General features: G+C 42.3%; 1 long non-coding RNA gene across 1 annotated transcript; it reads left to right on the top strand.

Moving 5' to 3' along the window:
- Positions 1-5238: 5238 nt before the first annotated feature.
- LOC307213364 lies at positions 5239-12513 on the top strand. Its single transcript, XR_013837486.1, has 2 exons — positions 5239-7456; positions 11703-12513. It is a non-coding gene; the product is annotated as an uncharacterized lncRNA (long non-coding RNA).
- The last annotated feature ends 838 nt before the right edge of the window (positions 12514-13351 follow it).

Genomic DNA, 13351 nt, shown 5'->3' with positions numbered 1-13351 from the left:
CAAATTTCTGAAACCCACCCAATGTAGTGAAGTCAGTTGCTCTGCAAGCTTCATCAACTCACCCCTTTGCTTTTAAAATTGGATTTCTACACCGTGACAGAGGCAGTTATGCATCTCAACACTCAGATCAACCATAATTGCGTATAGTTCTCGTAAGAAGACTTGCTGGATCAGTCCAAAGGCCACTTAGTCCAGCATCCTGTTCTTCCAGTGGCCCATGGGAAGCAACATCTATGGGAAGCCTGCAAGCTAGACTTGAATGCTGGTACACAGCACTGGTATCAGAAGTATAATTTGGCCTTTGGTGGATTAATTTATGGTTTCCAAGTGGAGGTGACTTGTGCAGGGTTCTATATCAGAAAAGGTATGTGAGTGACTGCTCTCCCAAATAAATGAGCTACTTAGAAATCAGTTTCTTAGTTTTGCCTCCCTGAATAGGTTATAGGGCCTCATGTCTGGGAAAAAGTTCACCTGCCATATTATATTTCAGAGGAATTTGCCATGTGTGCACTTGATAAATAATACTGTATATTGCTATGTGGAGATTATTGGCTCTACTCATGTAACCAGGCTAAATGCTTTATCATAGAGCAGATGGCAGCTTGTTTTTTAATTTTAACCCATTTGTCTGCAGTAGGTTCTTTCAGTAATGTTCCTTTTTTATCAGGATGAGACTTGGAAAGGATATAAGTTATATCTGCTGGGTACAGACTACTAAATCACATTTTAACTGGAAAAGCATAATAGTTATTACTAAAATCTTCACAAAAGCATAACCAGGCACTTTAGGTATGATGTTTTTCACCTTGTAAGTCCAAGTCCATTTATCATAAGGCTCCTGGAAAGCTCTCAGTGAATACTGATATACTGTATATAGTGGTGTGCCCTATAGATCCCTGGGAGCCAAAATGCAAGTTTATTTCAAGATTCAACTTACAACAAGAGGACTCAAAATTTATTTGCAGTAAAACATGCTGAAATTGTTGATGATGATTGATCATCTGTCACAGAGAAAAATGGGATCATATACTTAATTTTAGTGTTTTGCTAAAGGCTGACAAGAATGAAACAAACTGTGACTCTGATCTGTTTAGAAACCTTTCTTAGCTTTGCCTGAAGCAAATAGAAATTGTAGCTTTTGTGCTGCTTGAACTGATAGGTCACTATGTTTCCTTCTTCTAAAGATTAACTTTATGATGGAATACCTCATTTTGCAGCCATACAAAAAAGCACACGTCTCCATTGTACTGTTCTTATTAGTAATATGTTGTTCCTTCATTTTTACACAGCAGGAAGAAATAAAGAATACTGTGTTTCTCTATTTGTGGTGGTGTTCCAGTTCTGTTGTTTTTGCCCATTTCTGATTCTGGTGCTTACATGGCATGCAGGCATGCACCTATAGTTGCAAAACTGAAAAATAATGTTAAGGTTCCATTTATGGGTATATGATGAGAATTATTCTAACAGATTAAAGATCTGGGGGAAATTATAACATTGTTCAGACTTGGATGTTTTCCTGTGATGAGTCTGTAAGGGTCTGGGACTGGTGGTGGGACTGATCCTTACCTGTTTGCAATACTACATTCTTTCTCTAAATCTTTATAGTGGTGGTCAGTTGCTCTGGACCTGAAGCTTTCATTATGAAGCAGTATATTCTGGGATACCATCTGTATATAAGCTTCGGTTACCTGCATCTCCTTGTTATCCAAAACAGTTGCAGTCCCTAATGCATAACTCATTACATCGAAAATTCTCTCAAGTATGCAGTTTTATTCAATGTTCCTTCCCTGTTACTTCTATAACTATAGAACAATTACACACTTCACAGGTGTGGTCCAAATAATGACTGTTTGTTTAAGCCCTTTGAGAGTTTAGATCTAAAACATCATAGACATGTGAGGCTAAACCACTATTTCTGACTTACAGATATGAAATACTGAAGAAATATTATAAAGCTTTATTATTTAAAAATCTGATTACAATAATTTAAAATTGCTGGTTGGCTGTCTAGGGAGCTGCTCTGTGGAGTATACAGTGTAGATTTGTGCCATGACAGCACTCTCTTTTGCCTTGGTATGATTATTGGTGTCTAGGCATACAAAAAGCAAGTTGTAGGGGACATGGGTGGCTCTGTGGTCTGAACCATTGAGCCTCTTGGGCTTGTTGATTGGAAGGCCGGCAGTTTGAATCTGTGCGACAGGGTGAGCTCCTGTAGCTCTGTCCCAGCTTCTGTCAACCTAACAATTTGAAAGCATACCAGTGCAAGTAGATAAATAGGGACCGCTGTGGCAAGAAGGTAAACAGCATTTCCATGCACTCTGGTACTCGACATGGTGTCCTGCTGTGCCAGAAGCAGTTTAATCATGCTGGCCACATGACCCGGAAAACTGTCTGTGGACAAACACCGCCTCCCCACCTGAAAAGCTAGATGAGCGCTACACCCCATAGTTGCCTTTGACTGGACTTAACCATCCAGGGGTCCTTTACCTTTATCTTACAATAAGCTAGTTGTGCCTTGTTATTTCCCGTGGAGGGGCTTAAACTGACGTCCTGTGTCTAGGTACTCCTGTAAGAAGTTATATGTTGTTTCCTTTATTGCCTGTCCTAGTTCTTCCCTATCTGGGGTAATCTTGAATCCATGTTCACTCGTCTTCTCTTTAGGTGCCATATTGAAATATCTGCCCTCCCTTTCCTTTGTATTATGCAGTCTGACAGTTGCTGAATCTTCTTGTAGCTCTTGCTGTGGATCCCTACTGAAGTGCCTTCTGTATATATACTGCTGCATGCCACCCCAATCTAAGCAGTGCAAGAGTCCCGCTGCTTACCCAGGGTTTGCTTCCTCAGAATGAAAGACAGTGGAGAGTGTGGTGTCTTTATGATATATGGTTTAATTACACATATCTACCATTAACACCCCAAAAAGGTATTGTTTCTCCCATAGTTGCAGCCTTGGATTCAAGTAGAAATCAAGCATGACTCTGTCTCTCAGCTGCCCAGCCTGCTTTCAGCTTCTAGCTCAACTCTGGCCTTTGTCTTTCTAACTAACTGTTCCAACAAAGGAATTCTTTTTGGATCCATGAATTAGAAGGGACTCAGGCATACAGCTTCCCACCTCTCCCTGCAAAAACTCACAACAGTATGCATAGGATTGTGCTGCTAGTCTGTGAGTATTAGTCAGACTGAATAATTGTGCACCAGCAATCAAGTGGTACAATTCCAGGAGCTCTCCCATGTGGATATTTTTAATATATTTGGCTCTGAATTGCATTGCAATCAAATGTGGAGGATAGAATCATAGAATCATAGAGTTGGAAGAGACCACAAGGGCCATCGAGTCCAACCCCCTGCCAAGCAGGGGGATAGGGTGGGGGTTGATATATTTCTGTTACAGTATAAAGGATTTGGTGCTTTTTCCAAGGGAAGGCTCTAGAGTGCCTTTATGACAAATGACTAGAATATTTTTAATAACTGTTGAATCATGCAACTGTTTAAATTGCTATATAATTGCATTATGCCCAGGACTGAAACTCAGCAGAGCTTTATACTAATTAGCTGGGAACAGTTTCAGGTGCTGCTATTGCTGCCAGCTCAATAGAAAACTGTCTGTTAATTATAGTGAGATCAGCATTCAACCTTTTCTAAGGTACAAACACAAAGTGCAAGTTGTCAAACTAGTTATGGTGTTTCAAAAAAAAAAAATAAAACAGTATTTCCAAGAATCACTTGCCTCTAATTCATGTAATACAAACTATTTTGGTAATGGAAAATATATGAAAATAAATCCTTAGGATGGTTTGATTTTCTGTTTTATGTCTTTGAGGACACAAGCACTGTCGCATGATGCAAGTTACAGAAGCAAAACAATAAAGCTAGAGATACACACAGATAACTGAATCTTTCCTGGATAATTTTAGAATATACAGTAGTACCTCAGGTTACAGATGCTTCAGGTTACAGACACTTCAGGTTACAGACTCCGCTAACCCAGAAATAGTACCTCGGGTTAAGAACTTTGCTTCAGGATGAGAACAGAAATCACAGCAGCGGGAGGCCCCATTAGCTAAAGTGGTACCTCAGGTTAAGAACAGTTTCAGGTTAAGAACGGACCTCCAGAACGAATTAAGTTCTGAACCTGAGGTACCACTGTATATGTTCAATGCTGTTTGAGGGGTGCAGTTTACATAACTAATTTAATTAAATTTTAATAGGAAAAATTAAAGTGCATTAGTACAAAGATGCAGACATCTATTTTCCTCGGAACAGAACAATCCTAATTTACTCATAATCAGTGCAGTATGTGCAAAATATAATAGTGTCCTATGCTTTCATTCTTTCTGGGTATGAAAGTCTCCAAGTGTAACTGCACTCATTTAGTTCCACTATGCCGGAGAATTTGAACAGTGCACATTCTATCTGAATTCACAGATGCACTTGTGAGAAGCATGATATTGAAGTGCAATGAAACCTGAAAAAGTGTGAATGGTTGTATATGTTAAGCCATTTCTGTACCAATTATTTACATCCTGTCAGTGGATAAGGATTTTATTGGGCATGGCCTTTTCTTGCTCCCCACTCCCAAAAACAATCCAGGTTTGGGGTGATAATGTCTCAATACTGCACCTACACTTTAGTTGAAACTGTTAATGAGTTAATTGTTTTCATTCCCAGATATACCTGGCCTTGAATTACCCTATTATCTGTAAACTAGTATTTTTTAAAATCATATCAATTTCACTTTCAGAAAAAGTTAGGTTTTGCCAGAATCTGGTAATTGTTGTTGGACGCTTTGAAAAGTTTGCCTGCTTTGAAAACTTTCGCTCCTTAAACTTTAAAAGAGGTTTAAAATCAGTATTTGAATTCTTTAGATTTAAAGTTAGTAGTAAACAATGTGAATCAGTATGTTACTTTCAGGCTAATAAATCATTAGTGGGAGTATGACGATTGTTAAGTATTAAGCAATAATATGTACTATTTGAAGGCGTCCTGCTGTCTTCAATGATGATTTTCAATCGCCTGATGAAGTAGGAGCTTAAAAATATGTTATGTACTGAAGTTCTCACCCTGGGCCAGCATGGGGATACTGTAGATAGTTTTCACTCAGGTCCACATATGCAAATAAGTGATTGAAAGTGACATTCAGTGATTGGATAGTTACAGAAAGTTGTTACAGTTGTGTTGTAATGGAGCTCTATATAAGCAGGCTGGCTGAACCCTTCCTTCAGTTCAGTTCAGTTCAGTTCAGTTCAGTTCTGGCCTGTGAATAAACAAGAGCTGTTTGAGGAATCGCTGTGTCGTCTGATATGTTCACCCACAACTTAACAAAATATATACCACACACAAATATATTCTGAAAGAGAAAAAGATATAGAGCAGGAAACAAGAAGTCATGCAGTTAATGGAAGAGATGAGATCAGATTTAGAAGAGGAGGGAAGAGAGAAAGTACATCTTTAAAAAAAAAGTACAAAGAACTATTAATATCTCAAATGAATAATCATGCACTAAAAATTAACTTTATTTTTTTAGAAGCATTCAAAATTGTTCTGAGACAATAGTTAGGTCTATGGAGATAAAGAGATCATTTCCAAATTTTACCATATGGGGAATACACAGGTTTCTTTATTAGTACAGTTTGTAGTGCCAGATTGGAACACAGCAAAAGGCCAAGTTGGGGAAATCTTACTTTGTGCATCTCTGGACGTCTGAGTTATTGGAACTGCTGCCTTCAGTGAACAGCTGTTTCTGCTGTTCTACTCACTGTTTCTGCTTCCACAGCTAGTATACCCTCTCAACATTTTCAAAGGCAAAGGGCCCAGTCAGGAGCCTACTCCCAGGTTCAATATTCCTGGGACACCTCTGGATCAGAGACATGCAGCTGTTCTCAGAGCACTGTCCTGTGCTTCTGCTACTCCCCTGCCCCATAACAGGCCTTTGGACCATAAGAAAATAAATTTCTGTCTTCATTTTGAAATCTACCTCTTCTTTCAAACTAACATTAGCAAGAGAGTTCCAACCCCATGGTGATGAATGCATTTATTTGCTTATCAATACATTCCTTATGATCATATATAAAAAGTCACCTTATGCAAGTTCAATTAAAATGGCAGCTAAAAATAATCCCAAATAATACAATTCACAAAATAGAAGCAGCTATGTGTTGACACAATTATTACAGTTCAGTCCTATACAGTTGTACTTGAGTTCCATGGTTGGAATGTGTCGTTGAAATGGGATACCTCTTGTTTGTCCGGTTGGAGAATGGACAGATGTGTGGGTGTACAGACCTCCGAGTTTTGAATGGTTATAGCTCACTGTAAATCATATTCCTTATTGCACCTAGCAGAGATTTATTCAGCCTGCAATCCCCATCTTTGCAGGAAGAGCCATTGTATAGTGGAGAGCATCTGCTTTATTTGCAATAGTTCCCAGGTTCAATCCCCAAGTAGAGGTGGGATAAAACACTACCTGAAATCTTGGAGAGCAACTGCCAGTCAGGGTAGACCAGGGCTGGCTCTAGATATTTTGGCATCTGAGGTGAACCACAAAATGACACCCAGCTCTCAGCTCTCTGCCAGGGAAGAAGAGGGGAGTGACGATTTACATTAGGAACGAGGAATAAATATCTACATCAGGAACAAGGGTGGGAGGAGATGCTATCAAGGCAGCATGAGAGTGGGTGCTGTAGTTGCTGCTGGCATCGCAGCTGTGGCAGTGGTCAGTGTGTTCCTTGGAGGCTAGATCTGCTGTCCCTGTGGATCCTGCCACCTGAGGCGGTCACCTCACCTTGCCTCATGGGTGGGCCGTCCCTGGTGTATATTGAGCTAGATGGACCCAATGCTCTGACTCAGTATAAGGCAGCTCCCTGTGTAACCTACAAGCTGACCTTCTGGCTACTCCCATTCAATCTAACTTTTTGTATTTTTTCTTAAATCCTCCTCCTTCACCACCTGTATAACATCTTGCCTGATGAAGTGTTCTGAAGTACTGAAAAGTTTGCAACTCTTTGTGACATTTCTGGCTGCCCCTAGCAAATGTATTGGCCAGCTTTGGATTTTGTATACAGAACTGCAGCCTCATGTATACGCCATACCTTCAAAGCACATTTGAACCACATTGCCCTCTCAAACAGTTCTGGGCACTGTCGTTCTTTAAAGGTTGCTAGGAATTGTGACTCTCTGAGGAGTAAGCTACAATGCCTACAATTCTTTGAGGGGGGAAAGGTGCTTAAAAATATAATGTGTATGCAGCCACAACCTTCCTGAAGATGGCACTGGAAAGATAATGTTGTTTCTGGTCATAGCAAGCCAGCCAATTCCAAGTCCTGATGGAGAGGAACTAAATTCTGGGTGCAAATAATAGTGTTTTTCTTCCACTCACAGGGTTATAATTCAATATTTTGGCCTTTCTGATTTGTACATACAGTATTTATTCAATCTATCTTTATTAGGATGAAGTGAGGTCCTGTCAAGTCTTGCAAATGAACCAGATAATGCTTGAGATTCTCCGATACACTCATAGGTGGATGAACCGCAGACAAATTACTATGTCCTTGTCTCAGCTCTTGAATTACCATTACCGAAATGTAGATCTAGAAAATTTCCACTTCCTGCCTACCTTGAGAAACACCATGTGCCTATTTATGACCTTTAAGTCATCAACCCTCCCATCTCGACTCATGGAGATAAAGGATACCCTATGGTGATTCCATTCTCTCCGCCCAGTGAGGGTATTTAAGGACGAAACTAGGAGGCAATTGGTCCCTTGCATAGAGTCAAAGCTAATGCGGATAAAGGAAACCAAGCTCAACACTAGAAATACTAATTGCCCGAAGAAAGAAAAGAACTTTGTAAGCCTAGAATTACAAGACCTGAAGAAGAGGCTAATGAGTATAAAGACTGAGATTTCTACCCAAAATATAAGGACAGTAGAGCCTAGAGCACAATATTTAAAGACGTCCAACAGCTCTTTACCCCATAGAAAGACATCAGTGCAACTCCCTGTTCCCTTTTCAAACGACACCAAATTAGATGAGGAATTTGGCGCCTCCGACATTTCTATGGCAACAACACCTAAAGAACTCTTATGTTGCTGACAATCTGGAGATATCCAGCACCAAATCTACATCTGGACCTTTGCCTAATGTTTCAAAAACTTATCAGAATGATCAGCCTTCTCTACTGTACTCCTGGCGAGACAGGATGGACAGATCTTCCAAATTCGAATCTGGCTCTTTGTTGGCCAGTGATCCACATTTTATAACACATACCTCATTAATACTGCCACAGATAGAACCAACAATCCTCCAATTAACCCAGGAGGGAGAGGGGGATTGACAGTTAATGAAACACCATGGGACTATCTCCCCCGCTTGGGGTGCGGTTGGTTGGGTTTTATCTTCTAGGGATACTTACCCTATCAGACCTCCACCTCTTTCCCATACCATTTTGACCCAGGAGTCCTGGCCCAAGGATGACTTGTTATTGAGGGGATGTTACCCATCTACTGGGGAAGCTAGTAGGGGATCTGGGATTTCCACAATTGAAGGGCTAGGGAGGAATGGCGGTGGGGCTAGATATCTCTATCGGCGAAGGGTTTCGAGATGCAGTGATCCTCGAACCCCTTCCAATCTACGCCCCATCCCAAGGGATGAGGGTAGGGAGAGCAAGGATTACACACCTCCGTCATTGGTGCTGTGCGATGCCAGGTCCATAGGCAACAAAACCGTCACCATGAGTGACTTTTTTGTCTCGCAGGAGATTGACCTGGCTTGCGTGACGGAGACCTGGGTACGGGAAGGCGAAGTAGTATCCCTACATGAGATAACACCCCCAGGTTTCTCTGTCCTCCATCAATCGCGGACTGTGGGTCGGGGGGGAGGAGTAGCGTTGTTATTCCGGGAGGATTACTCTTTCAGAGCTCTGCCATCACCGGCGATCTCCGGCATTGAATGTGTTGGTCTCGTGTGGGGCACCAAGGAGAGCTTAGCTGTCTGGCTGGTGTACCGACCACCCAGCACACCTGCAGCCACCCTGTCAGACCTGCTGGAGGTGGTGGCGGGCTGGGCCTTGGAGTTCCCAAACCTACTGGTTTTGGGAGACTTCAACGTCCATGCCAATGCCGCTCCCTCCTCACAGGCTCTGGACCTAGTGACTTCCATGGCTCTCCCAGTTTGTTTTAGGCCCCACTCATCAAGCAGGCCACACGCTGGATCTGATCTTTGGGGCTGGCATAGATGTGATCATGCTCCCCACTGTGGAAGTGCCATGGTCTGATCACTACGCTCTGAAAGCCAAGATTGACTTCCCGCTCCTCCCCGGCTCAGGTGGCGAACCTATTTGGGTTCGTCCGCGAAAACTGATGGATCCTGATAGATTCCGACAAGCCTTGCGGAACCCTGCTCCTCCTGGCGACTCATTAGATGACCTTGTTGAGGACTGGAATAACTGGCTCTTGGCAGCCATTGATGAGATCGCGCCTAAGCGCCCTCTGCGACCCCGTCGAAACCGGGCCCCTTGGTTTACTGAGGAGCTCCGGAAAATGAAGCCGGATCTCAGACGGCTAGAGCGAGTATGGCGACGGACTCGTGACGGAGCCTCAAGAACATCTTATAGGACGCTTATGAAAGCCTATGAGATGGCTATGAAAGCTGTTAAGAAATCTTACTTTGCAGCTTCCATTGCATCCGCTAGCTCTTGCCCGGCACAACTTTTTAGAATAATTAGGTCAATAACGTCCTTAGGAGGACAACCAAATTTAAGCACAAATTCGACCCACAGCTGTGAGGCATTCGCGAGCTTTTTTGCGGAGAAAGTCCTGTTGCTCCGCCGTGACCTCCCTGCCAATTTAGATACAGTGACTGAACTGGAGGCCCCTCGACTGACTTCAGGTCCAGTGTTGGACCATTTCGATCGGATACTCCCTATTGATGTGGACAGATTCCTCCAAGTTGGTAGGCCCACCACCTGCCTCCTTGATCCGTGCCTGTCTTGGCTGATTAGGGAGTGTCCAGATGTTGCACGGACCCCCCTGGTTGAAATTATCAATTTGTCCCTTGACACGGGGACATTCCCAGGGGAACTGAAGGAAGCAGTGGTGTGTCCACTCTTAAAGAAAACTTCATCAGATCCCTTAGACCTATCCAATTACCGCCCAGTTTCAAATCTTCCATACCTGGGTAAGGTAACTGAGAGAGCGGTTGCTGAACAGCTTGGTAGGTTTCTGGAGGAAACATCGGCATTAGATCCATTTCAGTCCGGTTTCCGTCCTGGTTTTGGGACGGAGACGGCTCTGGTTGCCCTAACAGATGATCTCCGTAGACAACTGGATCGAGGCGGGTCAGGACTGCTGATCCTTTTAGATTTCTCAGCAGCCTTTGACATGGTCAATCATGATCTTCTGGACCACCGCCTCGCAGACGTGGGGATACAGGGCATAGCCCGTAACTGGTTGTGCTCTTTTATCTCTGGTCGGGGACAGAGGGTGGCACTAGGGAGGGTAATGTCGTCGCGCCACTCCTTGGTGTGTGGAGTGCCGCAGGGCGCAATTCTCTCCCCGATGCTTTTTAACATCTTTATGCACCCCCTTGCCCAGATTATCCGGAGCTTTGGGCTGGGCTGTCACCAATATGCTGATGACACTCAGCTCTATCTGCTGATGGATGGCCACACCGACTCGGCCCCGAACACACTGACCAGATGCTTGGAAGCTGTAGCTGGATGGTTTCGTGGGAGCCGATTGAAACTAAATCCTTTGAAGACAGAGGTCCTATGGCTAGGTCAGGATGGCATGGGGATGAGGGACCAACTCCCTTCTCTTGCGGGGGCCCAATTAGTGCCATTGCCTTCTGTTAAGAGTTTGGGTGTAATCCTTGATGCCTCCCTTTCCATGGAGGCGCAAGTTATAGCAACAGCCAAGGCGACATTTTTCCACCTTCACCGCATCAAGCAGTTGGTCCCTTACCTTTCCCGCCCCGACCTGGCCACAGTGATCCATGCAACGGTCATCTCCAGGCTTGACTACTGTAATTCGCTCTACGCGGGGCTGCCCTTGAAGCTGTCCCAGAAACTCCAGTGGGTACAGAATGCTGCAGCGAGGCTCCTCACAGGGTCTCTGCCATGGGAGCATATTCATCCAGTGCTTTTCAAGCTACACTGGCTCCTGGTGGAGTACAGGGTCAGATTTAAGGTGCTGCTTTTGACCTTTAAAGCCCTTCACGGCCTAGGACCCTCGTACCTACGGGACCGCCTCTCCTGGTATGCCCCACGGAGAGCCTCAAGGTCCATAAATAACAACACCCTAGTGGTCCCAGGCACTAAGGAAGTTAGATTGGCTTCAACCAGAGCCAGGGCCTTTTCAACTCTGGCTCCGGCCTGGTGGAACGCTCTGCCTCATGAGACCAGGGCCCTACAGGATCTGATTTCTTTCCGCAGGGCCTGTAAGACAGAGTTGTTCTGCCTGGCCTTTGGCTTGGAGCCAATTTGATTCCCTCCCTCCCTCTCTTTCTTTTTTCTTTTCCTTCTCCTCCTGTGATGAGGCTACATTTTAATATTTTAATGTTCCATTATTTTAATGTTGCGTTTTATTTTTGTTTTTAAGTTGTAATCATTCATCTTGTTTTTATTATTGCTTGTAAGCTGCTCTGAGCCTGGCCTTATTATTATTATTATTATTATTATTATTATTATTATTATTAAATTATCCCTAGACGCTAGCTATCAAAGAAGCCTACAGCTGCCACTTTGTCCCAGAAATAGTGTATAATCAGAAAGATACTTACTCTGAAGTTTAATTGAGTTCAGTAGGACGGCCTCCAGTAAGTTTTTAATATTGCAGTTTTAGTAATGCAGAACTAGAACTACTATATACTAAGCTGTAATGATGCGAGTAGACAAATTGCTGCATTGTTTAAGGATGTATTACACAGTGAAACTACCTTCCAGTGTTTACTTTGTAAGATACTATCAGATTTAGAGTTCTGCCCTCTAATTGCTGGTTTTGTTGACTTGTTAATTAACATAGTAGCAAGTGACAGTTAATATTTTGAATGCTATTTTTGAGGCAGCTTTTATAGTCACTGTGATCTATATAGATGACTAGGAGCTGAAAATTACATGCATTTTTGCCAGTTTGGTGTTTTGAAACGTAGGGCGGGTTTGTGGCTGCCAATATATGCTATGTTTGAAAATGTTTTTTTAGTCCTACAATACTCCTTTTCCTTTCCACAGTAGCCACAATCTAGCCAAAGTAACCATTTTAAAACTTTTACTGAGGTTAGGAACAGTAGACTATCCAACTAAAAGGTCACACTGCATTGACTAAGCCTTAAAGTGACATTTTAGTTGGCCCTCATAAAGATATTATCTGGTGTAACCTTTCCATTTCTTTTTCTAGTGGACCAACAAAGCAAACTGCATTTTTTGGTGTCATTTCAGTAAGAAAGTAAAGCATGTGCTTAACTTTCTCCCATTAGAACAAATGGGGCTTAACTTTTATTTGAGTTTACTCAATTGTTTTTTTAGAAAACCACATTCATTTTAAATACGAGTTCTCACAAAGCCATAAAGGAGTTTAGGAGTTCTTTGGAATTTTGCTTTTTCTTTTAATTATCTTAATTACCTCCCTTACTAGTATTAACTATTAACAATACAAAATGCTATATAGAAAAGAAACAAAATCACATAGCTTTAATAGTGGCTCGATCAATTTTATTTTTAATAGTCAATCATGAAAGGGACATTTTGAGAGCAAAGTACAATGTTCCCATTTACATTTTAAATTTGGCAGCAACATTATTAGGGTGGAAATCACCAGAGGGCACTGTTTCTTTTTCTGAACAGCTGTAAGAGGAACCTATGGGCAGGCAGAGGTGGGGGAATTGCTTTATTATTAGTTTTGTGGTATATTTCTACTATGCAGGACTGTTTGACTATCAAGTACAGTACACTGAATCTAACTGGAAACTGGGGTATCTTCTGAAATATGCCATTTGTGGCCAGTGTATAAGCCACATTTAATAACTAGTATGAACAATGGGAAAAAAAGAAATGTGATGCATCACATCAACATGATTCTGTATGTCATTTCAGTCATAACTGGTACCTGAGAAAATGCTCATGTAAGTATTTAGTGCATCTGGAATTAAAGGTAAGGTTCATTAATTTTTCAGAGAACATCAGATTGTACTTCTTCACAGAGCACATTCTCAGAAATTCAGTGCCACAATCTGTAGTGGTTGCCATCCACATTTCCATTTTAAAAGGCAGATTAAACTAATTTATGGAGGCTAAGGCTATGACTTGCTATTAGTTAGGTAATTATATCCTAAATCCAGGTTCAGAGGCTGTGTGTTAGCCT

This window comes from Podarcis cretensis (genome assembly GCF_951804945.1).
Source record: "Podarcis cretensis genome assembly, chromosome: 3".
Lineage (NCBI taxonomy): Eukaryota > Metazoa > Chordata > Lepidosauria > Squamata > Lacertidae > Podarcis > Podarcis cretensis.
This window is presented reverse-complemented; position numbering and strand designations above follow the sequence as displayed.